Source organism: Furipterus horrens, unplaced genomic scaffold (genome assembly GCF_987537825.1).
Source record: "Furipterus horrens unplaced genomic scaffold, mFurHor1.1.pri manual_scaffold_5, whole genome shotgun sequence".
NCBI classification, from domain to species: domain Eukaryota; kingdom Metazoa; phylum Chordata; class Mammalia; order Chiroptera; family Furipteridae; genus Furipterus; species Furipterus horrens.
This window is the reverse complement of record NW_028327175.1, coordinates 42,314,724-42,342,595: the sequence shown is the minus strand read 5'-3', so window position 1 is coordinate 42,342,595 and position 27,872 is coordinate 42,314,724. Positions and strand designations below refer to the sequence as shown.

At 38.5% G+C, this 27,872-nt stretch overlaps 1 pseudogene; it reads left to right on the top strand.

The window, feature by feature from the left end:
- The first annotated feature begins 1,858 nt into the window (after positions 1–1,858).
- On the top strand, positions 1,859–4,030 carry LOC150008459 (vacuolar protein sorting-associated protein 4B-like; annotated as a pseudogene).
- Positions 4,031–27,872: the final 23,842 nt, after the last annotated feature.

The following is a 27,872-nucleotide window of genomic DNA, read 5'->3' as shown; positions in this document are numbered from 1 at the left end:
GCCAATAAATAGTATTAGGTTGACTAGCTCATTAAAAAATAATAATTTACTCTTTATCATACTATATCTCAAGATATATTTTAGGTTAAAAGCCAGTGTTTTTAAGAAATCTTAAAAGTACAAAGAAAATAACAAACACTTGTTAATTATGTACTGGATGAGAGAAGTTTTAATTAAGTCTCAAACCATAAAAGGAAAAATAAATTGGTCAACATAAAAATATATTTTTATATGAGAAATAACAATGTTAGCAACAATAAAAGATGAAAAGACATACCAGTAATATATTATATAATATGTATTAGCAGTCCATAAATTTGCTGATTTTTGTATTAAAATGATAAAATCTCTTATCTTATTTTTATTTTTTATTGAATATTTTCTTATTGTTCTATTACAGTTGTCCCAATTTTCCCCCCATTGCTCTGCCCCTACCTTCTGCTCCCACAGTCAATCCCCACCCTGTTGTCGATGGTGGGTCATTTACTCGTGTCCTTGACTAGATCCTTCTCCTTCTTTCCACTCTTATACCTCTCCTCCCTCCCCTCTGGTCACTGTCAGTCTGTTTCATATTTCCATGCCTCTGGTTCTATTTTGCTCATTTGTTTATTAGATTCCTCTTATAAGTGAGATTGTACATTATTTGTCTTTCACCAACTTGGCTTATTTCACTTAGCATAAAATTTTCCAGTTCCATCCTTTTTTTTTTTAATTAAAAGCTCTTTTTAGAATAAGGTCTGGGGAACTAAGGTACACCATGTTGACTACAGTTAACAATACTTGTATTATATACTTGACAGTGGCTAAAAGAATACATCTTCAGTGTTCTCGCTACAAAAACGAAATGGTAATTATCTGACATGATGGAGGTGTTAGCTAAATTATAGTGGTAATCACTTTGCAAAGCGTAAGTGTATCAAATCAACAAGTTGTACGCCTTAAACTTAACACAATGTTTTAGGTCACTTATATGCCCATAAAACTGGAAATAAATAAATAAAACTTCTCTTTAGTTCAGGACCTCTTATGTATCTTTGAAAAACTATCACTGTCCATGATTGAACTTAAAATCTAACAGTGTCTGGTACTAAAATATTTAATATGTATCTGAACAAATACATATGATATACCAGTTCAACAAAATACTAGTTTTTGGTTCCCAGAGGTTTTTTTCTTTCTTTTTTTTTCTACATGGCGAAATTTTCACCCAACAGAGCCTTGCACTCCTGAGACTGGCTTGAGGCAGCTGATGTTGCTTAAGTGGTGGGTGGAGATCTTCTGTCAGCCGTTTGGCCCCAAAGAATTAAGGCCCTATTGTGTCCAATCCAGGAAGGAGCAGCAATTCCACCGACAGGCAGGCAGGTCTCAGCAAGCCCAACCAAAGTGGCGCCATTCAGGTCAACAATCCACAAACTCAGCGGTTGACACATAAGTCATCCATGAATTTTTAAAAAATTACGCTTTAAGAATTTCTATTTTTATACTCTAACAAAAAATAACATTAGAAGCTACATTTAAGCTCCAATATTATAACCGACACATCAGTCGGCTTATAATTAAGGCCTACTTTTTCCCATGTATTTAGGAAATGAGCTCATATTTGTTGAGGGGACCAAATCCCTAAATAGGATTGTCCCAGAGACAGCTACCCAAAGAATTACTATTTAGCGGAAGTTTTGTGGGGAGGGCTTTGGCGCTCCATGTAGGTTTGGAACATGTTCGGGAAGGGAGGCTGCTGCTAGAGTTTCTAGAGCCACCAGCCTGCACACGTTTGGGGCTACCCTAGGCGTGACTCCATGTCGCCACAGTTGGTTCTGTACCCTTGTTCCTCCCTGGGGAACCTCCTCAGGTCTCCGCCATGGCATCCACCTTGTCCAACCTCCAGAAAGCAATAGATATTGCTAGCAAAGCAGCCCAGGAAGACAAAGCTGGGAACTATGAGGAAGCCCTGCAACTCTACCAAAATGCTGTGCTGTATATTCTCCACGTAGTTAAATATGAAGCACAGGGTGAGAAAGTCAAGCAAAGAGTAAGGGCGAAGTGTACAGAATATCTTGATAGAGCAGAAAAACTAGAGGAGTACCTGAAAAATAAAGACAAAAAAACACAGAGGCCAGTGAAAGGGGGGCAACCGAGTCCAGCTGAAGAGAAGGGGAATGACAGTGATGGGGAAGAAGAATCTGATGATCCTGAAACAAAGAAACTAAAGAATCAACTTCAAGGTGTCATTATTATGGAGTGGCCTAATGTGAAATGGAGCGATGTCGCTGGTCTTGAAGGAGCCAAAGCAGCACTTAAAGAGGCTGTGATATTGTAACAGAGCCCTTGGGCTGCTTCAATTGAAACAGAACCCACGGGCTGTTCAGTTAGGGGCCCGATTGCCTGCCGCCGGAATTATAACTCTGAATATCAGAGTTTGGTGAAAAGAAAAAGAACTGTTTATTTACACATAGTTCTGCCTCCCCCTCCCAGACCTGGCCAGTCTTAGGAAAGTCAGAAACACCGTTTCCCTACTTCCTAGGCACAGTTCAGCTTTACCAGTAGCTGTCAATCACTCAGTTCTGATTGGGGAGGTCCTTTCTGTGCCCTCCAGCTCTCAATGCAGGACCACCTGGATTCTCAGCCTCCTTGTAAACTGCCTTCTTCCTGCAAACCGCATGGATCTCCTCTCCTTCTCAAAGCAGCCTTGCAAGAGCCTCTTCTTAAAGCCGCCTGGAGACCCCTTCTCCAAGCCAGATGGAGGGAGCCCACAAGAGGCAGAGAGTGAGGGCGTGAGGGCCAGAGAGAGCCTGAGAGAGAGAGCCTCCTAGAGCCAGAGCCAGCCCAAAATATGTCCGCAGCTGCTTCTCTCTTCCTCCCTGCCTCCTCTCCCTCCCTCACTGCGTCCTCAGACGCAGTGGGTGTTGCAAACAGTTCTGACCATTCACAGAACCCTACGTCGGCTCTGTCTGCTTCTTCCATACCAGCCCACAGTCCAAGATCCCTCCCATCTTCCTGAGTCTTAGAAGTAAAGCGGATCTTTGCAACAATGTATCCAACCACTAGCTCCAGGCATGCAAGGGCATCCTGAAAGCTGCTTCCTGCTCCCTATCTCCCAGCCGCAAACTCTGGGGTTTGTTTTTGGACTCCCCTGTTTCTGTAACAATATTGCCCATTAAATTTCCTCATCTTTTCACAGGCAAGAGAACACCTTGGAGAGGAATCCTCTTATTTGGCCCCCTGGAACAGGAAAGTCCTATTTAGCCAAAGCTGCAGCCACAGAAGCAAACTACTCGAATTCTTTTCAATTCATTCCTCCCACTTTGTTGCTAAGTGGCTAGGAAAAAGTGAAAAAAAGCTAGTTAAGAACTTATTCCAACTTGCCAGAGATAATAAACCTTCTGTTATCTTCATTGATGAAATCGACTCTCTGTGTGGTTCAAGAAGTAAAAATGAAGGTGAGGCTGCACATAGAATTAAATTGGAGTTCCTAGTTCAGATGCAAGGGGTTGGTGTGGACAATGATGGGATTTGGGTTCTGGAAGCTACAAATATACCCTGGGTTCTGGATTCTGCTATTAGGCGAAGATTTGAGAAACGAATTTATATTCCTCTGCCAGAGGCCCATGCTCAAGCCACAATGTTTAAGCTGCACTTGGGGACCACTCAGAACAGTCTGACAGAAGCAGACTTCTGAGAGCTCGGGAAGAAAACTGAGGGTTACTCAGGGGCAGACGTAAGCATCATTTGCGCCAACGCACTTATGCAGCCTGTTAGAAAAGGACAGTCAGCCACTCATTTTAAAAAGGTTCAAGGACCTTCACGAACTGATCCTAACACCTTAGTAGATGATCTGTTGACACCCTGCTCTCCCGGTGACCCTGGTGCCATTGAAATTACATGGGTGGGTGTCTCTGGGGATAAACTCTTGGAGCCAGTTGTTTCCATGTTGGATATGTTCTGGTCACTCTCTACCGCAAAACCCACAGTCAATGAACACGACTTGTTAAAATTAAACAACTTTTCAGAAGATTTTGGCCACGAAGGCTAAACCAAAGACAATGAGGAAGACATTTACAATGTGTGTCCTTTCTTTCTTAGGTATTTTTTGCTTTCTTGGATGACATTCAGATTATTTCAGTAAGACACTTTTACCACAGGGAAATACAGACCTCACTTCAGTATTCCTCTAGGTTTTACAGTACTCCCTCACTTGTCGCGGGTATTACGTTCTAGACCACCCCGCGAAGTAAGAAACTTACATTTATTCTACACTCTTAAACTAAACCTATGTAACTTTAACAACATACATATACAGTACTGAAAAATCCCATGATATAGCAAAAAATCTGTGATAAATAATTAAATATAATATTTTTAAAAATCCCGCGATACAGTGAGGCCATGATAAGTGAACCATGATATAGAGAGGGACTACTGTATATATATATTTGCTCTATTACCAATTAAATGCTCTTTTTAACAAAAATTATAAAATAATAAGCTCTGAGGAAATGAGTGATATGTGAATGGCAAAAATAAAAATTACCCAGTAAAAAGAGGATTAAAATTGATTGAGATACAAATATTTAAAATTGTTATGAATAGTGGTCTTTGTAAAGAACATTTATTTATTTATTTATTTTTACTAAAATGAAATAGGGCTTGTTTCATATTTTTTAAAAATTCTTAAGCATCATTTTCATCAACATAAATTTATTTACCTAGTTATAAATTAAAAATTATAAAATCTTTACTCTCAGGGATGGGTAATAAAACAGCAAAGAGCACTGTGATTGGGCTTGAAAGATTTTGAATTGTGTTCTAGCCAAGGCACTGGTTGGTTTTTGTTTTTGTTTTTGGATAGGTTGTAGATTTAAATAATTTCCTTAAAAGCCACAAGCTTTTATATTTAACTAAATAATACCTTTCACTGTGCAATCTCAAGAGAAGGACTTTCTAAATTGTACTGTCTTTATCTTGAAGGAAAAAATTATCTATTTTAAATTGTCTTTTTGGATCAAGATTGGCCTAGACCAGTAGTAAATAAATGTCCTTTATAAATAACTGCAATAAAATATTGTAATGGGAAACTTTGCTAAAAGGAATGACCTTCCCTTGGATTATGGAAAGTGTCTTGTGTATGATGTGGGCTTGTCTGTGTACATACATATACATAATTTTTTTGAAATAGGGCAGCAAGGGTCTTTTACCTTTTAAGTTCAGGGAACAGTGTGTCCTGGCCACACATAGATGTTATCAGTGTGATGTTTCATGGAAATTTAGAAATTATCTGATGTCTCATTCAGTAATAAAATACAAACATGACACTATGTTATCTTAATGTTTTCAAATAAAAATTCTGAGGGTCTGTGTTATATACTTTAGCATCAACACTAAGTTGTGCCTTTACATTTGCACTGGCTATACACGCAAAGGAGTATTAAGTTAGCTAGAATGAGGAAGACTCCTTAATTATTGTAAAGCTCTACCTTGCAAATACTATGGAACGGCTTACGTTTTAAAGTATATTTGTGCATTTACATATTATGCTATGTGGTTGCCTTAGGGCCTTCTACACAGATTGTTTTTGTTGGTATTAAATGGAAATCATAGGCCTAAAACGTGTTGTTCTTAAATGGGGTAAATTGATATGACCTAGTATTGTCTAAAAAAAAAAAAAAAAAAGAATTACCATTTAATAAGAGCTAATATTTATTAAGCACATACCAAATTCCAGATATTGTTCTAAGTACTTTACATAAATTAATTTATTTAATCCAGTGACAAAATTTTATAGCTGAGGAAAAGAATGCTTACCCAGGAAGGAATTGACTCATCCAAGGTCACACAGCTAAAAATGACAAGGTTGAAATTTGAACCTTGATGGTAGTTTCTTCAAGATTATGTTCTTAACTACCAAGCTATTTGATAAAGCTAAAAGGAAAAAATATGACTGAATATGGAAGAATAGTTGGCTAGCCTTATGATTATAAATTGTCAGAGCAAATATAGACTTGGAAATTTATGATGTGTCTGAAGAAATAAAATGAGCATCTCAGAATTTAAAGGAGAACAAAAAACAGTTTCACAGTCAGTCAGGCAGGCCCTAGCTAGGACGATGGGTTATCACTCCATAGATGAATTGTGGTTGTCAGCGATTTGCATCTATTAATGTGTACAAAGCCAACACATTAGGTCTCATCACCTCAGTCATACTGAATTACATTATGTAATTTAATGAAATGTGAAGTTAAACCATGAAGTGCAGTCATCACCTCAAAGTGCTGATGTGTTCTCTGGCAAAGGATCAACTGGAAAGACCCGATTCACACTCTTCCCTTCTGCTGAAGGTGATCACATCGTGACCTCCCACCTTTTGGCCAAGGTGCTAAATGCCTCTTTTTTTACATCTTTTCTCTAAGTGGTTATGTTAGAAGTAGACAAATTATATTTATAATTTTTTCTTTTATCCTTAACTCTCCCTTTTGATTAGAAACCCTTGGGTAGAGAGAATGTTGGAAAAGTACAATCCAAGATTTTGAAGACTCTTATTATATGAGGCAGAGTATTGCTTTGAAGGATGGCTTTAGTATTAACATAAGAGACCATTAAGTGTGTCCTTGTTCCTCTTAGAAATATTCTGGTACTTTAGTAAATAGATCCTCATAGATGAGCATTAAACCACCACATTCAGGTACTCATATGCACAGACTAGATTCAATTGGCTGATATTTTTAGTATTTTACATCTACCGTCATGAGAGTGATTGGACTAGATGCTTTTACTTACCAGGATACTGTTTTCATATGATTTTTGTGTCAAGGTTATACTAACCTTACAAAATGAGTTGGGTATTTTTTCTTTATTTTTATTCTCTTAACAAGTATTTATAATGTATGGATTATCTGTGTCTTTAAGTTTTGGTGAAAGTTGCCTAAAAAATCTGTCTGGGAAAGTGGGTGTTTACTCTGAGAAAACTATTTTTGCTATGATTGCAAACTTTTCAATAGCTATTGATCTACTGAGATTGTCTATTTATTCTTGGGCCAATTTTGAAATTTTATGTTTTCTAGAAGAGTATTTTACACATATTGACTCAAAAGTATGGAAGAAACCTGATTAACCAATTATAGTAGAAAAATTCAAAAGCTATTGATGTCTCTACAACATAATAAAGTCTGATTTTGAAAAATCTATTTGAGATAATTTTAGACTTATAGAATAGTTTTAAAAATAGTACAGCATTTCCATATTACCTTATTCATCTTTTTCTAATGTTAACATCTTATGAAAGTCAAGACATTAACATTGCTACAATACTATTAACTAAACTACAGATTTCATCAGTTCTTTCATTAATTCTGTTTTAAGATCCAATTTAGGATCCTGATTATCACAGTTAGTTGTCATGGTTTTTTCAATATGGTATCTTTTGACTTACAATACCATTTAACTTTTTAAAATAATACTGTTTTTGCAGCTAGGCTGACACTTTTCAGTTTCAGTTTATTTACTTATCATTTCATCTTTTATCTCCTTTTTGTTCAAGTTCCTGTTTCTCTCTTTTTCTACTATTTTTTATTTTTATTTATTTTTAGAGAGAGGGGAAGGGAGGGAGAAAGAGAGAGAGAGAGAGAGAGAGAGAGAGAGAGACATCAATGTGTGGTTGCCTCCCGAGCACCCGCAACTGGGAACCTGGCCCACAACCCAGGGATATGCCCCGCAGACCAGGAATCAAACCAGCAACCCCCCGGTTCTCAGGCCAGCACTCAATCCACAGAGCCACACTAGCCAGGGCTCTACTTTCTCTTTAAAAATTTCTTACCTACTTTTTTTGGCAGTTTCCCAGAATACATATTTTCAAAAACCATACTCTATTTTGAAATGTAGGAATTTTTTCCCATTTTTATTAGATTATTTTTTCACAAGTCACATTTTCCCTTTTACTTTCCAGTTAAAAAGAAGAATATGGCTGTTTTTAAACATCATTTTAAAATAATCGAACAAGCAATAAATAACATAAATGGATTCTTCTTGCATTTCTTCATGTACTTGGGTATGTTCCCTGTCTCCTCTTTGAATTTAGGCCGAATACTTAGCTGAGCATGCTAATGTAATCTGGTCAGCCATTTACGGTCATTCAGCAACCTTTGGTGCAGGAGATAGCTGAAGATTATGAGCTATAATAATTAAAGAATTTTATGATTGTAAGCTTTTCCTATATAGTTTTGAAACTATTTCACCAAGGTGCAGTTCCACAGACTTGGGAGAATACTGTATTTTATTCAGCCATACTGTACAAATTCAACATAAAAAAAGTTCCATTATGATCTTTCTGTTAATAAAGAGCCATATATTTTTTTCTTCACCACCAGCTTCTCTCCTTCAGATATTACCATATTACCATGAGCTTATACCTGTCATATGTAGTAGCAGAAATAACTCCGAGTTGAGTCCCATCTCTTCAAAGATCCACATTCTAGATACTGCTTTTCCATATTAGCATTGTTAATCACCCTCTGGGACAAAGATACTGGGGCAAGGGGGTGGGGGAAGATTCAAGGAATCAATGACATCTAAATGCAACACAGAGATGGGTTCTGATAGCAGTGATTTCCCCCGGGGCTACCAGCTCTTTCAGTCTTTGTCCTTTCAAACTAAGGGATCTTTAGAGGAGTTTTCCATAATGTTTTCTTCCTACTTGTCACAATCCATACTGCCCCATTATTCTCTCAATTGTATGGTAGCTCACGGAATTTTCGCTTTGATTCAAAGATCTTTTTTTTTTTTTCTGATAGAAATGTCAGAAATTTTATAGTGCTATCTTGACACTATTATAAAGATTAAGTGTTGGTATGATTTTCTTACATATTTTTTCCTATTTGCAATGGTCCAGTTGGTTTTGATGGTTAGTAGAAAGGACTGTTAAAATTACGTTCACCTCCATCTTTCGCTAAATCTTTGTATTTTCAGTATTTAAAGTTCTGGCTCTTATTTTTGTTTTTCTTTTAATGAATCATGTATGGACCTAACCCTTATAGGGTGTAATACCATGAGACAATTCATTTCTCTCTTCATCTGTTTAATAAATGTGACTTTTTCGCAAGTTGGGTTTAATACATACAGAGCTTAACTATGGTTATGGAAACACACTTTGCAATTTTCTCACCCTTTTCTTTTCCTCTTTTGAGTTTGAACGAGGCAATTACACTCCTTTTCACATATGCTGAATTTTTCTGCTGGGAGTAATATTGCGACTTACTTTGCCAATAAAATTTCTGTTGTAGCAATATGGCAAAATAAAAGTATTTTTCCATAGGAATATAATTTTAGTTCATTTCTCTAAGGTTTCCATTCCAAATAGTGAATATGCCACACTCTATACATAAATAAGAAAGCTTTTGAACTCTAATGGCAAAAGATGGTGTATATATTTGAACACTGCTCTCATACAATCATCCTGTTTTAAAACTTCCTTTGATGTGGTAGAGTGTTACAGAGATGGAGAAAATGCAAATATAAAGGAAAGTTATTAAAAGTAGCATTCTTGTGATCTATAAACCTCTTGTTTCTGCCCCTTTCACTTTCTTTTAAGATCAATTGTGAACTGAGGACTCTCAATTCTGGTTTTCTAAAGGAAGGGTACAATGTGCACTAAGACTTTAACTGAGACATCACAGCCTCCAGCACAGCTCATGAAATCCTAACACAGTGACCCTGAGGCTCCTGGACATGAACAAAAGCAGTCAAGTAGTCAGGGAGAGAGAAATAGTTTCGCTTCCCCTAGGATATGCTTAGATATTGTCCAACTAAATATTGTGGAAAAGATACTTTGATGACCACACAGATCACTAGAAACTCATTAAGTCAAATACTAGAATAGCCTTGATAATGTAAAACTAATTGTGCTATCAGTATCAGTGCCTTAGACACATGGCAGATATTACTCATCATGTCTGATCATTACCGCGCAACCCACTCCCCCCCACTCCCTCTCAACAGTGTTCCAGAAACTGGTCCCCATCCATTAGGGTCAGCATATAAGATATCACTATTCTGCCATACTAAATCCTAATGAGTTAATACCACAGTAGATTACAGTTCAAGAAACCTAAGGGAACTTGCAATGCCCTACACAGCTTGACAATTATTTACTGAGAAATGCCCTGCCATCTTCCTTGAAGGCACTTCACAACTGAACACACTTCGAGAAAACTTTGGGAAGCAATTTCTATTAAATAATCTTGGCCTATGGAATTCAGTGTATCTCCAATTTTAGTTATAACTGGTTCATTATGAGGACATGGTAGTAATTCTTTCTTACACAGATAAGGCTTGAAAAAGTGGGTAAAGAGCTTGAGAATTTTGCCCTGTGGTAGAAGAGCTGTGGGAAACTTTGCACAGAAGATTCTTGAACAAGGCACCTCATTCCCATGAGGGCAGTCAGAAAGATCTTATTTAGGACTGCAAAGATGCACTATGAGATCCTTGGAGAAAGAATTCATCTTTCGCTTCCATTTTTTTTTTTTCACTTATATAAGAAACAAATATACGATGTCAGAAGCTGTAAAAGAGAGATAGAGAGGTGTGGAATAATAAAGAAAAAGTAAAAGTTACCTGTTATCCCACTGTCTCTGAAAAACTGGCATTAATCATGTTTATATGTAGGTATTTTAAATACATATTAATAACAGGAAATATAACTGTTTTATGCCTGCTAGAAAGGCCCATTCTTAATAGCATTTCCCTGATCTAAAGCACATTTCATCTGTTGGATGAAGTTTTATGAGGTTGAGAATCTTATTTCTCACCTAACTGAATCTCTCAAGCTCAAAAACCATAAAAGAACAAACTGGGACATGACTTTTAATGTTCACCTTTGTGTCCTTTATATTTTCCATTAGAAACAAAGAAATATTTTTATTTGGAATGAGACCCAGAAACTTGAATCAGAGCTAAGGAAATGTTCAGATTTGTCTGTCTCAAGTTTACTTGAGCAGTTTTAGGGGTGCTTTTTGTTGTTTTTGTTCTATTCCGTTCTTACCACACCCATGTGATGCTCTTCTCTCTACCATCTGCCGATTTTTAAAGGACGAGCACTCTTTCAGTATTTCTATGAAGCAGAACTATGCCACTACCTGGAGCCAAGAGACCTGATGTGTAAATCAAGGTCAGTACAACAATGAGCACTGAAGGAGGAGGATGAAGAAATAGTCTGCATTTTACCATAATTTCTAGTGCATTTTAGCCTTCCTGGCCCATGTGCAGAAAGGATGGGACTTTAGGAACTAAATCTATTTACATTAAGCTACTAGTCTAACTCTTCAGTGAAGAAACATTTGGAAAGGTTCTGCTTCTCTTTGGAATTTTGGCCAGTACTGCATTCTTTTCTCCACATGGTAAGAAATGGGCATTGCCCACTAACTCAGCTTTCTAGTATTGGTGTGTTTTTTGAGAAGTGGCAATGTACTCTACCTGTCGAGGATGAGAAATCACATGACTGATACTCAAAGAGAACCCACTGGGAGGTCCCCTCTTAGGAAAACACATTTGTCAGGGAAATAGTTAAAGGAGGAGGAGCAGGGTGAGCAAACTTCACTTGAAAGAAAGGAAGAGCACATGCAGCCAGGTGGCATGTCCAGTGTGAATGGGTGGAAGACTCCAGCAAGATGTTTGGTCTCCTCTTGCTAACATCGTCTTGGCAAAGAAGATGAGAGGACAGTTCTGGCAATGTTTTCACGAGAGTGCATGAAACCCAGACCCAAGGAGAACTGCCAGATGCTTGAGAAAACCAAACCACAGGGGCTCCTAAAACTTTCATCAGCTCTGCACCTCCAAAAGGATTAAATCCGCCCCCTACCCCGCCCTGCTCCCCTGTTAAGTGAGCTATTCATTTTATGGCCCTGTGACTCACAATTGTCATCCCATTACTTGGGAATCAAGAATGGATCCAGGTAGGGACCCAGTTAAAATTAAGGAGGAGGAAAGTTAAATTGTTGTATCTGGTTTATCTTTTTAGAGTAAGCAATGAAACAACTATGAGGCATATACTGCATACTTCATATCTTGGATCAACAAGGGAGTCATGCCAAATGTCAGATTAAATATTCCACAGCTGAAGTGTTTGCATAACTTTTCGGTGGCTACCATTTAAAGAAAGAAAAACAGTGATGGGCCTTTAAAAAAATATTCCCTTAACTCGACATGCTCACGGTGTACTGCCAGCAATTGCTCTCAACTTGGAAGGCAAGGCCACTCATATCTTGTCTCTGGAGAGCTGGTGCCAGCTGGCAAGCAAGGCCCAGTGTTTCCATTCACTCCAGAAGCATGAAGCCCCACTGTGCGCCCTGAAGGCCACAGCTGCACTGCTGTATTGTTGAACCATGTCTGCTTTGGCTAAGAAGCAAGTAATTTTGAGAAGGTATTTCCTGGTTCTCGAAGTGTCTGTCGTGTTTCAGTAATGGGTTTGCAATCACAGCATGTGCTTTCAGTTTAGGTTGGCTCTGTGGGTCTGCTGAGGAAACCGGAGACATGTCTTTTATTGAAACAAAATAATACGTTTGAACAAATCAGCTTTATTGTCATTGGCTCTGGCGTGACTTGGAATAATTTTAGCTTTGTATTTCTCCAGGATTGCTTAAGAAGTGACGCTCCTCATTTTCAGGTTGTGTGAGGGGAAGGAGAGAACTGACATATCTTAAACACCTACTAAGTGTCAGGTGTTTTTCATGTATTTTTGCAATGTCTAAACAATCTAAGGGAGGAGTTGTTCATCCACTTTTCCTGATGAAGAAACGGAGGTTTTTAGAGGGTTTGTCACTGGCCCAAGGTCATGTATCAATAGTTTAGCCAAGAATACAAGCTGCTGTGAAGTCCAACTGCTTTATTTCACCTCAGATCTGCTCCTTACTCTCTGTGATCTTGGTCATACCATCTTACCTCTCTGTTCCAGGTTCCTCAGCTGGAAAAGGAGAGTAACAATGGGAACCCTACATTGAAAATTAAATGGGTGGAAACTGATCAACATGGTAACTGATCAATAAATTCAACCACTGCTATGTGACAGTGCAGAGATTTCAACTTAGTGCAGCTCCTTTCCAAGCTGGCGCGAGGCCACTCACCACTCTGCCGGTCAGTGCCAGTCTTCTCAAGGGCAAGGGTTTAAGTCAACACTGTTATTCCAATGACTCAAAGTATAAGGTGATGTCATGTCCTGATTTTAAAATTATTTTCCCTATCGAGGCAAACAAGGCCTATAGATCTGGCTCAGGCGTGGGCATCTATAAAAACAGCTCTTCCTGCAAAGGAAACAAAAAGAATTGAATGGGAGATACAGAGGCTGGAGGGTTCTGTTGTCTCATTGCCCAGGTCAGTGGCTCAAATTCAGAATTAAAAATGAAATATTGCCACGTGATATGTTTTCTCATGAGAGCTGGTATCTAGTCTATTCATTGCAGCAAAAGTGGACTTGAAGTGGTGATGATAACTGTGTTCAACCCCAGCTGGGTCCTTCCTGTGCACCAGCCTCTGTGCAAAGATTAGTAAGACACGATCCATGTTCTTGCAGAGTTCTGGACATGTATTTAAATGAGACTTTACCATACAAATACCTTGCACTATACCACAGCTATTTTGAGATACATTCAAAACAAAGCCTTGTATATTTTATCAACTGTCACATAACCAGAAAAATTTTAAGCTTTGTGAAGAGGCTTTCTTGAATAACTTTCTTTAATAATTCTTGATGAGAAAGCAAAATCCACAAATAGGAGAGAGGCCCATAATGCAGCCAAAATGGTTAGTCACTTGGAAGTTTTTCCAGTCTTGCATGGATGTCTTGGGCCTCAGTTATACCGGTAACTACCCCCAGGGACTTGAAATCAGAGATCTGAACATGAGTTCTGGCCCTGTCACATATAAGCTGTATGGTTTTAGCCAAAAATTACTCAACCTATATGAGTCATGTTTTTTTATCTGTAAAATAGAGAAGATGATAAATATTCAGGCTACAGCCTTGTTATAGAAGAGTGAATAAGTTGGAAGCTTTCTTTCTGCAGTAAAGACTTGTAAATATTGTTGTTACTTCTATTCATGCTTTCATTTTCATTTATTTTGGATAAGTTTTTCATAGTATGACTTTTACATTATAAGTCTCATACTTTATAGTTTAATGTTTGTCCATATTTCAGTAAGGAGGGTGGAGAAGAACAGCATCAGTAAACAATTTCTCAATACTGCATCCATAAGGGCAACAGGTGAAAAGACGGCACCTCCCACCGATCTATTTTTGAAACAGTAGTTTGTGGATTAATTACTTTATGTCTGATATTATACTAAGTACTGTGTGTGTATCATTTCCACAGCAAACTTATTAGATATTATTATTTCCATTCTACAAATAAACCTCTGGTTCAAAGACGATGTGGTACATTTATACAATGGAATACTACTCATCGATAAAAAAGAATGAAATCTGCCATTTGGATGAATCTAGAGGTCATTATGCCAAGTGAAATAAGTCAGACAGAGGAAGACAAATACCATATAATTTCACTTATATGTGGAATCTAAAAAAACAAGAAAAGTTAATAAACAAAACGAAATAGAAATAGAACCATATATATAGAAAACAAACTGATGGTTGCCAAAGTGGTGCAAGGATGGGTAAAATTTTTAAAAAAGGATAGCACATACAATTATGTACAACACATAATACTTGATTTTTAAAAGAGAAAAACAACAGTGGTTTTGAAAGTCTAAGCAATATTCTTAAATTCAGAAATCTAGTAAGCAGTTGAACTAGGATGTAAAATTCTGTCTGCTTGAATCCAACCCACAGATTCTTAACTACAATATATTCTGTGTCTGAAGATAATAATAATAATAATAATCTGAAGTGGGCAAGGAATTACTCTTAACAATGCCATTTATTATGTTTCTAGGAACTGAAATGTGATAGTTTATAGCTTTCTTTTAGAGTTGTATAATTATAAATATGTACCTATGGATAGGAATTTATGAGATATCATCTAGGCAAAAGATAAGTGAAAGGCCTTCTTTTCCCCAAAAGAAGTGAAAAAGATAGAAGTCATTAAAAATTGAAAGTCATGGTCATTCATTCTTCTCTGCCAAGTATATATATATATTTGGAGTAGGGTGGAGAGAAAGTTCTTAAAGGCCATGTTTTTTTGTTTTTGTTTTTGTTTTTCTTCTGGACTTGATGAGTTCTTTAATTCCCAAATAATTCTGTAATTGGTGATTAATCCTTGAAACTCCTGAAACACTCACATGATGGCAACCCAGATTCCAAATGTAGTGAGATTTATCCACCGCTAATCTCTCTATCTATCTTTAACAAAAGTATTTTATTTATTTCCAAGACAGAACATGTCTCTATAACATGCCACTGCAGCAAATTCTACATCCTCATAGATCAGAGTATAAGACAGAGTAGAGAGCTAGAGCTAGACCCAGAGACAGTTTTGTCTTTTATGTTTTAGAATGCACTACAGATAGAAGGAAAAACTGTGTGGTTTAGACATTATGCAGGCAAATTATAACTCAAAGCTGCATTTAAATTTGTATACCTATCAATGAATAATTTTGCTATGTAATTTCTAATTTCATTTTCTGTTCTACCTCACCTTGGGCCAAAGTAAAACAAATAAAACAAACCAGATAATAATAATAATAATAATAATAATAATAATAATAATAATAATAATAATAATAATACCAAACCTCCTGGCTGGTTTAGCTCAGTGGATTGAGCGTCGGCCTGCGAGCTAAGTGTCGCTGGTTCGATCTTCCAGTCAGGGCACATCAGAGAAGGAAAACTCTGACTCCAAAAAAAAAACCTCCGCTGCCTTGCGGCATACCTCTTCAGGGGAAAGGCTAAGGGAGTAAACCCCGACAGAAAATCCGGAGCCGGAGTCCCTAAGGCGGTTTGACGTTGTAGTCAACACCGGCAACTCCTGCGGCGCACCTGAAGCCAAGCTGTATCGACTCCGTCTTTCCCTTGGACCCTTCAGCTGCGAAGAGAGGGGGGGTCTGCTGCATGGGCAACAGCAGACCCTCCATATTACCCTGCCCAGGCTCTGTAGCTTCAGTGTCATCGCAAGATGTCGATTCAACACGGGAGGAGACAGATACCATGTCACTCCCGAGTCGGACTGCACAGCCATTCTCGGCGGTGCAGATAGACTCTTAAGAAGCTACACCATCGTCTCTCGAGACAGACGGCTGCCGACGACGACGACCAAACCTCCTTTATTTGATGACAATAATAATTGTGGAACATCCCTTTTTCCTAGTACCTGCCACACAGGGAAAAATTGCATGTAGCTAATGTGGCCCAAGTTGAGAGGCTTCAGAGGAGTTGCCTGGGAAAGCCTGTACTAATGAAGCAATCCCCCTTTGCAACTCTTCATTGGAAGTGGACCCATATTTAAGGGTCACCCAAGAAGAGGAGAAGAAATGTGGGGCCGACAAAACAAAGAAGCCTGCCATGCTTTTTGCATCTACAGTATGAAGGATTTGGATTGATTAAGAGAATGTTAAGGACCATTTAAGCTTCAATATTCTCTCATGATCTGATTTCCCCAACATATAATAATGTTATCTGTCAAACCTAATTGTAATTTCTTTCTTTGCAGAAACCCAAACTACTTTACGTGGAGTCAGCTGTTTAACAAAATTGCCTGTGAGAAAAATAAAGATGACTTTTTTGAGGTTCACAGCAAATCAGTGCTAGACAGTTATTTTCTTCTTTGGTTCTCTCATTCTGGACTCCTGAGCCACACACGACAACACACAGACCACTTGGTTGTTAGTTCTGCGTCTAACCGGCTTCAGAAGTTATCGAGGTCAGTGCTAGAACAAATGAAGACAATATATGTTCACATTTCCAGTGAACTCAGAGTTCTGGGAAATAAACGTTTTCAAACATTACAATGTCTCAAAGCAGCTTGTTATTTTAGCTATTTATGTGGCAGAGGATCCTTTGCTTTGGCAGTAATTACTCTGCCAGCTTCTCTATCTGGCAAGTCTAAATTTTCCCAGGTTGGGTTTAAAGTGAGTACACCTGTGAGTAAATAGAGCACTGTCAAGTCAGGAGAGTAGGACAATTCCCGTTAGCGTGGCTGCAGCTTGTATTCAGTGCCCATAACAGAAAGGTCCCGGGGGTTCCTCCTTGTCATTGCATTTAGAAGCTAAGAATCTTGGAAATAACATTTTTTAAAAGCACATATTTATTGTACTTGTTTATTGTCCGACTACTTCCAGAGCGCTAGCATCATGATACCTAAGCAGATTTAATAGGAAACAATTTTAAAATGAGGAGTCTTCAGAAGATTCATTCTTAAACCTAAATAAAGTGCAGAGAAAAGTAATTAAAAAAGAGGATGGCTGCAAAAAATTAAGACGTTGGCCTGTATTCACAATATTTTCTGAAATGGAGAGACAGGGAGGCCATATTTCTCTTCCTCACGCTCATTCTGTACTCTTTAAGGGCTCATTTAAGCAAATAAGGACTGACTGGAACACTGCTTTGAATAAGAAACTAATTTGGGGGTGCCGGATAGAGGTTATTTTTAAATGGCACTAACCTGATCACTTTTATCTTCAACTTTTCCTGAGGGACACCGTGAGGAAGGTTTTTGTTAAGATCCCCAGTTTCCACGGCTTCAAGAGGCACCACTGACAGGCAGAGCAGGGCTGTCGTCAGCACAACTTGTCACATGTCTAATGTGGGGTTACTTTCAAAGCCAGTGCCAACCCAGTGTTGTGGACCGAAGTCTGTGTTCCTCCAAAATTCATATGTTGAAATCTTTTCTCCAGGGTGATGGTATCTGGAGGGGGAGCCTTGGGTAGTGATTAGGCCATGAGGGTGGAGCCCTGGTGAATGGAATTAGTGTCCCTCTATCATCCTATAAAAGAGGCCCCAGAGATCCCCATTGGGGGTCTACCATGTGAGGACACAGTGAGGAGCCAGACATTTATGGAGCAGGATGAAAACCCCCACCAGACACTAAATCTTCTGGAGACTTGATTTTTGGATTCCTAGACTCCAGAACTGTGAGAAATAAATGTTGTTGAAGCCACACAGTCTATGATGACATTTGACATTTTTTTATAGCAGCCTGAGCGAAGGCATAGAGTAAGCCCTGATGGTGCCTGACTGTGTTGCTAAGAAGCAAACTTTATAAACTTCGCTTTCCTTCTTAGGAACCCTAACTTTTTACCCTTAGCACCTTGTAAGCGCACATACAAATCCTCTGTCATCTGTCACTGAGTTTCTCTGGAGCTATTTATAGCTCCGGTAATGTCCTTTTTGAGCCTACTTTTTTTTCTGACTTCATAAATTGAATGCCAAGTCTCAACTTGTTTTCACTGCTCCGTCACCATTCTTCATGTTAGGGATCATTCAAAGTGGTGAGGAAAAAAGGTTATGCCTTTGCCTAACATTCACTGAACATCCATTTCCAAAACACTGTGGAGCATCCAAAGTTGAATCAGATTGGTACCCAATTCTCACATAGTTTCAATGTACAAGAAACATAAAACATTAAAAAAAAAAAGTTACAAGAAAAAAGTATTAGGGGGTCAGTAGCAAGTTCCAAGGAAAATGACATTTGGTCTTCTGGGAGATCGGGAAGCATCTCATGGAAGTCATTTTGGGGTTGAGCTTTAAAGTACCCTTTAAAAAAATTTTTTTTTAAACATAACTCTAGTCAGTAACATTTTATGACTTCTTGAAAATTTTAAAACACATGAATAATAATGATTGTATGAATGTGTATAAAATAGTAAACAGTATGGAAATAAGCCCCCTTTTCTTCCCTTCTTTAACCCCTGACAATCAGCTCTCATTCCTATAGGCAAAATGATTAACACATTAGTATGTATCATTCCATGTCTTTTTCTATGCACTTACATATTATAGATATGTGTATACCTTGGATTACATAAGATGTATATGCATTTAAAGGCATAGATATTTCCCTATTTTCAACAATTTAGCTTACATATTTCCATGTCATACGTATTTTTTAAGTTTTATTTGTATCGTTTATGCTGTTATAGTCGATCCTGCTTTTTCTTCCTTTCTCCGCCTCCACCCAGCCCCTCCCTCTCCACACCCCAAGCCCATCCCCATACTGTTGTCCCTGTCTGTGGGCTGTGAGTAAATGTTCGCTTATTAATCCCTTCACCATCTTTCATCCCGTTCCCCACCTTCCTCTCCAGAACCTGTCAGTCTGTTTAAAAAAAATTGTAAGAAAATCTACTTCATTTTCTTGATTTCACAAGTGGTTTGGTACCAAAGTTAATGGAATCTACACAGAGAACCCCATTTGTGTAGGAGGAAGAAGAAAGGGAAGTAACCACAACATTAAAAAACAAAATTCTGGATAACTTTCAGCATCTGTCCCCATGCCAAATTAATAAAATTCACCTGAGAATTCTGAATAAAAGAACAGACAACAAAAATGGCGAAGAGGGAAGGAAGGGCATATTGGTAACAAAGAAGTTACAAGGTAGGAAAAAGGGAAAAAGCCACAGAGCATCCGAAGGACAGACGTCATTCTGCCTCCCCAAACCAGGACACTCAGCAGGGAATCTGAGGGTCCCCTAGACTTATCAAAATAAAGCCGAAGGTGAAATGAGGTGACACAATGTGCAAGGGTTAGCATACCATGGTGCTGATTCTGGGCTTTAGGGACCCAGGAGCAGCACCATCAATGGCACCTCTCATCCTTTAGGACCTTCAATTTGCTCTTTTTCCTATATTGGGACACAGAAGAACTTTCCAAGGAACTTTCACTCCCCAGCAGAAGTGAATTTCTGGTCAAAATTGGCTTATACCTGCTAGGATGGAGGCAGGGTGGGGGCAGGGAAGGCAGGGCAGGGTTTGGTCCAGGGCCAGCCATCTTCCCCTTCCTTGCTTCAGCTCTTTAAGTGTTTTAACCACTGGGAGAGACCATATAAATGAAACTTGTGAAAAATAAGGTTGGAAAGGTAAGTTGGAACAATATCTAGGAAAGTCTTAAAATCCAATACCACAAGTATGGAGTTTTTAGCAGGCAGTGGGAAATTACTGAAGATTTCTGAATGTAGGAGTGACAAGATCATGACTTGGCTTTAGATTGACTCCTTTGCCCATTATGGTTTAGAGAGAAAAGACTCAAGAAGCAAGAAAGTGACTATCACACCAAGATGGCTTAGATGAGAGAGATTATCTCACGCAGCAAGAAATCCCATGGCTACAGAGAGAGATTCAATTATTTTTCACAAAGCAGTGGTGATTGTCTGAAACCAAGATACTGGCTGAGGGTGTCAAGAGAGGACAAGGAGACAACAAAAAACTAATGAATAATAGAAATATACAGAATGTGAAGGATGAAAGTTAGGAAGCAGAACAACAAAAAGTAAATTCTTTATTGTCTATTTTTTATCACTTCTGGTTTAGCACAGGACCTTACCTCTAACCCCTAAATGATTGTTTTTACATGAAAATAATTTAATATAAATACTCATTCTCTCAGGAATGTTATGTTCTCATCTCAGAAAACCAATTTAGCCAAGTTATTTTAGAATAACTAAAAGATTTCTTTCTCTATGGACAAGACCTCTGATCCATTTCAAAATAACTTTATTTACTGTCACCAAAAGTAATTACAGTGCTCATCCCTAGTGGCCACTTGTCACCTTATGAGAGGTTTCCACATTTATATGGGGAGTACCCACTGAAATGAGTAAAGTAACTCAGTAACCCACAGGTCAGTCTGCCAACTGAAAACAGGAAAGGTGCTGTTCTGCAGACTTGCGACAGTTGGCCGTAAGTAGGCCAGGTGCTCACTCAGAGTTTCAGATATGAATGCCCAAGTCAGGGCACCTCTTCATCACATGTCTTGGCAGGGCATCCTCCAAGGTTATTGTTATAACTCTGAGATTCTATTTTTCATGGCAGGATGAAGGGATGTGGACTTGAAATTAAAACACGAAAAGACAGTCTGCCAATTGTGTAATTTATAAAGTGATGACTTAAGATACTATATACTTTTGAGCATATTTGAATGAATGAAAGGATAACTAAATATCTATAGATGTGTAGAAATAGAAATAGTTAACATTTATTGAGCACTCAGCATGTGCTAATATATTTACATTTATTAACTGCTTATCAGGTAGTTACTGTTATCGCTATATTCTTTTATAGATAAGAAACAAAAGGAATGGAAAAAGACATTGATATATTATTGCAATGAGTTCCAAAATGAAAACAACAAGCAGAATGTATTTGGTGGTATTTGTCTATTTCCATTTCATATATATTTATTTTATCTTATTTTTCCTTTCTCCTCCCAGTTTCATCACATAAACAGTTTTGAACCTGGATGTGCTGAGCAGCAATTTTCAGGACTGTAAGGAAAAGCTGTTTCATGAACAGTACATAAAACACTCCCTCCTCTTCTGGAACCATATGTCTGTGGACCTTTGCCTCAGAGAGGCAGCTGATAAAGAGCTCTGTGGTGGCTCTTCCAAACATGTCTTCATGGTTTGCAGTTACAATATGTATGTAATTCAAAGCATTAAATAATCAGTTCTCAGAATCTGGTGAATGGAGGACCTTTTCCAAAATGACTTAGTGTAGCGTCTTCTGAAGTCCATGCTAAAAGGAGAAATGATTAGGCTCTGAAGGTTTTTCCTTAAAACTTAGTGTCTCTATTTGCTGAAAATGACTGTGCCTATTAGGCTTTACATAAAATTCCCTGCCACACATCACTCTGAGGGCTCCAGTCTTCATCTAAGGTGCTCCCTTGGGTTCTGCTATGGTGCTGAAATCCCACTGAGGTAGGAGTCACCTGGTCTGAAATTCCTGGAAATATGTAATTCACTTAGGGACACAGGGCTCTTGTGTGGCCATATATTCAAATGTGACTATTGCCCTGACCACATATGCAAGTAGATTTGCTGGCGGTAAATCAAAAAAGTCCAAGCAGGGCTATACCTGGTGTGTTCCACAGACAAGGTGATCGCCTGTGGATTGCTACCAGTCCGTGCAGTGATAAGTAGAGAACTTGGAAGTGAGCGTTTTGAAGCTTCAGTAGCAATTTAACGGAGTACTATTTCTATGTCCATTAAATCTGTTAATTTTCAAGAGTTTTATGTTTTGACTTCTTAAAATTTCTATTATAATTTAACTTCTAACAATCAATTTTTTTCGTAACCTTTTTTTTCCTCCTTCTTTTTATACTTGATAATTTTTTTATTGGATTGTGGAGAGTGTAAATTTTCCCTTTGGGTACTGGGTCTTTGGGTGTTTCTTTCCATAGCAGTAGACTGTGTCCTGGCACACAGTTATGATTCCAGGGATCAATGGGATCCTCCTGAGGTCTGTGTTCATTCTGGTTGCCTCCAAGCAGTGAGGCAATAGTAGGACTCACCTTGTTTCCCTTCTCTACAGGGTTCATACTCCTAAATGGACTTTTGTCCAATATCTAAAAACCATCATTTCACATATTTTTCTGGTCTCCTAATTGCTTAGAGTGGATGAGTGAATTAATACTTTTCATTTCTTTTGGCTAGAAACAGATTTCCTGAGTTTTTCCTAGGCTTGATCTTAGTGTCCAATAATTCACTGTTAGCAATTTTATTTTATTTTGTAAAAGGATCAATCTACAATGGAAAAAAAAAATTTTTTTTTAAAGCAAAAAAAATACCCAAACAACTCAATTAAAAAAATAAACAAATGACTTAAATAGATATTCCAGTGAAGAGAATATGCCTATGGCTAATAAACACAGGAAAAGATGCTCAAAATCATTAATCACTTGGAAAATGCATATCAAAACCACAATAAGATACCACCTCATACTCATTAGGATGGCTGTTATATACAACAGCAAGCTCCAGAAAATAAGTTCTGATGAGGGAGAAAATGGAATCCTTGTCCATCAATAATAGGAATGTAAAATGGTACAGCCTCTATAGAAAACGGTAGTGGTTTCTCAAAAAAATTAACAATAGAATTATCTTATGTTCTAGCAATTTCACTTATGGATATATACTCCCAAGAATTGAAAGCAAGGACTCAGATATTTGTACGCCCATATTCATATCAGTATTATTCACAACAGCCAAAAGGTGGAAACAACTTCAGTGCTTATTGACAAATCGATTTTTTAAAAAGTTATATTTCATACAATGGAGTATTATTCAGCCTTAAGAAGAAAGGAAATTCTTACATGTGCTACGACATGAATTAACCCTGAAGATATTATGTTAACTGAAATAAACCAGTAGTCACAAGGAGACGAATATCATATGCTTTCATTTACATGTGGTGCTTAGAATAGTCAAAATGACAAAGTCAAAAAGTGGAATGGTGGTTGCCATAGGCTGGGAGGAGAGGAGAGTGGGGAGCTATTGTTCAATGTGTCAGAATTTCAGTGTGAAAGAATGAACAAAGTTCTGGAGACAGACAGTGGTGATAGCTGCACAACAGTGTGAATATCCTTAATGCCCCTGAACTGTACCCTCACTAATGGCAAAATGATCAAGTTTACATTATGTGTATTTTACCACAAAAAGAAGAACACTTAAAAATAAAACAGCAACTGGACCTTCCCCCCAGGTGGCTTGGGAGTCACTGATCTTCAGAGGCTCCAGGTAGGAAGAGGCCTAAGTGAGGGGCACTTTGATGAGCTTTCTGCTCATGATTAAAAATGCCAAACAAGACAGGGACCACTCAGCCAGGCAAGCAGGGAAGTTTAAGTATGTCAGATCTATAGAAGCTGCCATGGTGGTTGTTTTTTATCATCTATTTCCCTACTCAGTTAGCAGTGAAATCCTTAACAATGGTCCGCGAGGTGGGTTTCATGGGCAGTGAGGAAGGTAGACCCTGGGAGGGCTTAGTGTGTTCTGCAGTGTCTTGGGAGAGACCTCAAGGAGTTGGGGAGGAAATGGCTGCTCTGAAGAGGATCAAGAGCAATTAAGTCTCTATGGTCTGAAGGGAGGACACACTGTTTAGCATTAAAAAAGAATGCAACTTCTGGCCAAGATGGAGGCCTAGACTAACACGCCCCATTTCCCTCCACAACTAAGAAGGAATACAACTACTGCAAAACCAGCAATAACCAGAAGTTCCAGAAAATAAATGAAAGTCCAACGTATAAAGTTATAAAGAAGTGGTGCTCGTCCAGACAGGTAGGAGGGGCGAAGCCGGGGAGGAGAGTTCAAGCTGTGCTGTCCGCTGCAGCAGCAGTGATGGAGGCAGGAGAGCAGTAAGCACAGATGCCCCTATTTAAGGGGAGGCAAGAAGCGCCTGGGGAGCACCCCCAGCTGCAGACCAGATCCATCAGCTTGTGATTCCAAAGCCGGGGAATGCAGACCCCCATTGCCTTGGACTGTGAGGGCCAGTGGGGGTGGGGATTGAGGAGGAGGCTCCTGGTCTCTCAGCGGAGATTGAACAGCAGGAATTCATCTTGGACCCTCACCCTCGCAGAAAACACCCAGTTGTGACGAGTGCACAGGGCTCCCCTCCTATAGCGTAAGAGGTGTGACAGCCCTGCCCAGGAAGCAAAGGTAAACACAAAACTGTTCAGGGTGGCACAGATCATGATAGAGATCCCAGTGACACAGCTGACCAGACAGCAAATTTCTAATCTAACGAAGCAGCAGATAGGAAATCTTTCTGAGGCACAGTTCAGAGCTTTGCTTATAAAAGTGCTTACTGACCTAACAGTAGATCTTAAATAAGACAGAGAAGGAATGAAGGCTAGTCCTGCTGAAATGAACAAAAACACATACGAAACTAGTGGTGAGGGCAAGAAGACCAGAAATCAAATCAACAAATCAGAACATAGGGAAGGAACAAACAGTCAACCAGTGCAGAAAGAGGAAATGAGAAGTGAGGAAAATGAGGAGGGGCTCAGAAACTTATCGGACAGCTATAAGTGGGCCAACATCCAAATCATAGGGTTGCCAGAAGGTGAAGAAGAAGAACTAGAAATGGAAAAAATATGTGAAAAAATAATGAAGCAGAACTTCCCTAACTTGGGGAAGGAAATGGACTTACAGGTCCAGGAAGCACAGAGAGTTCCAAAAATACTGCACCCAGGGAAAACCACACCAAGACACATTATAATAAAAATGTCAAAAATTAAGGCTAAAAAGAGAATATTAAAAGCAGCAAGAGAGAAGAAGAGAATTACATACAAAGGCATCCCAATAAGACTGTCAGCTGATTTCTCAAAAGAAACTCTGCAGGCAAGAAGGGACTGGCAAGAAGTATTCAAAGTAATGCAAAGCAAAAACCTACAACCACGAATACTCTACCCAGTGAAGTTGTCATTCAGAAGAGAAGGGCAGAGAAAGTGCTTCCAGGACAAAGAAAAACTGAATGAGTTCATCAGATCCAAACCACTGTTATATGAGATGTTAAAGGGACTTATTTAGGAGAAAGGATCAAAACTATGAACATTAAAATGAAAGCTGTATCACAATGACCAACAACAGAAGCTAGGGAACTGAAACAAAGGCAAACTAAGTAGGCAACAAGAGTGTGAAAAGAATTATAGGTATGGGGAACACTTTAGGGGGAGGTCAGCGGGGAGGGGGAAGAGGGGAAAGGGAGGGAGATGGTGCAGGAATTAGGAAGCATAGTAGGAGGGAGTGGAGTAGATAGGAAGATGTTGAGAAGAACTATATGCACAACCAATAGGCATGGACTAAGTGGGGGGGATGGACAACTGGAGGGAGGGATGTCAATGGGTGGAGGGGAAAAAGGGAAAAGAAATTGGGACAACTGTAACAGCATAATCAATAAAGCATATTTTAAAAAAAGAATGCTATTAAATAGTATATATAACATGATCCTATATATATATTTCTAGGTATCTACACATAGAAGAAAATTCCCTGGAAGGATATAAGTCAAAATGTAAACATTGGTTATTCTTTCCCTTTATAGGTTTTGTTTTTATTATCTGTTGTTTTCACAATGGGTAGGTAAAACTTTTATAATTGGGGGCAAGGAAGTAACTTTTATTTTAAAATTAGAAAAGGATTGAAGGAAGAGGTTATGTGGCCAGACTTGAGGTACCTTTATTCTGCTTTTGGAGATTTATGCATAAATTAGTCTATGTTTTATAATTTTTCTTTTTTTTTTTTAACATTAAAGATCTGGCTAGCAGTTTTCACATTACATTATAAAGTAAGGATGCTTATGATTTTCTGTGCTGGAAATACATTTTATTCATCTAGGTCAGATAAGATTAGAGTAATTAAGGTCACTGGATTTTGTCATTGAACAAATCCTTAAATCCAGCTCTAATCTCATTCATTAATGCTGCAACCACAGAATGGGTAATTGCCAGTCTATAATGTGTCATGCCTATTCAAACACATATGTTACAATATTCCATGTTGTTAATGCAGTTGCTTTGTGGCTTTAGAGAAGGACTGGTGTATCCAGTACTCCAAGAGTTACTTATTTACTAGTTCCAAAGAGGTTATCCTGGGGGTAACAAGCACGGAATGTTCTGTGACAGGAGAATGTCTACGCTGAAACAACCTAATTAATCAAGACGGGGCATGCATGTGGCGACTATGCAATATGAGCAGATCTGTCAGCTCCTGAACTGTCACCATGCAGCCTTGTGGCTGAGGCAATGGCCCAGTTAGAACATGCTGGCTGCCGGTGTGGGAACCCTGCTCGCCTATTGCCACATCAGGCTCAGGCTCAGTTGTCTCAACTTCAGCCTGACCCAGCTGGAAAAGACAATCCTGTTATCTTATGATTCTCCAGCACCAAACCTTTCACCACTTTAAAGAAGAGACAAACAGATTTGAGTCTTAATCTCTCTCTCTCTTTCTTTTTCCATGGGGAAGTGAAAGTCCCTAAGGGAATCCCAAAAGATCAGCCTCCAACTGTGCTATCTCAACCTTTAGAATCCTATCCAGCCATTAACAATGTTGCTGTAAAAGGTTATTATTTTTTTACTTTATTTTTATTGTTGACACAGTGTCCCCATTTCCCCCCTCTCTGCATACCTCCATCCAGCCTCCCATCCCCCTTCCCTCTGGCCATCAGCACTCTGTTGTCTGTGTCATGCATATAGGTTCTTTGGCTCCTTCCTTCACCTTCTTTCCTCCAGCCTCCCCCACTCCTCTGACAGCTGTCAGTCTGTTCCATGTAGCCATGCCCCTGTGTCTATTTTGTTCATCAGTTCATTTTGTTCATTAGATCCACATATAAGTGAGATCACATGGTATTTGTCTTTCTCTGAAGACATGGGAATGTGTTCACTTCATTCTATTATTGTGAAAAGAGCAGCTTACAAATGTAACTTTATGAATATACAGTGTGGTTCCAATTTTGTAAACAAAAAGATGGAGAGAGTCTTTATTTATTACAAAAGGCAAGAAGGAGTTAAAGACCGAATGTCAACATTAGGTGGGGAGAATAAAGATTTATGAGTTTTTGTTTTCTTGGGGGGGGGGGGGGCTATATACTTTCCTACATTTTCCAAACTTTCTAGAGTAGGAATTTATTACTTTCTAAAAATAAAATACACCTAATAAATGTTATTTTAGAGTTATTCCCTAAACTAATGATAGAGTAGTTTTTATTTCTTGATATAAATTCAACAGCAACAGATATTTTCTTATAAATCTCCATCTTGTCATGTTGGGATGAGACTTAAAGAGAAATTGTTCAGCCACGCCACATTTTTCTCAAGCTAAACTCTTACATGTACCCTGACCTTCTTTATCACATAATCAGAAAACTTATCCAGAAGGGAAAAAAGACACCATCCAATTAGCTCTGCTTTTTCTCTAAGTTCTACAATAAGATTTAATAAAGAGGCTGGCTTGGGCCACGGGGT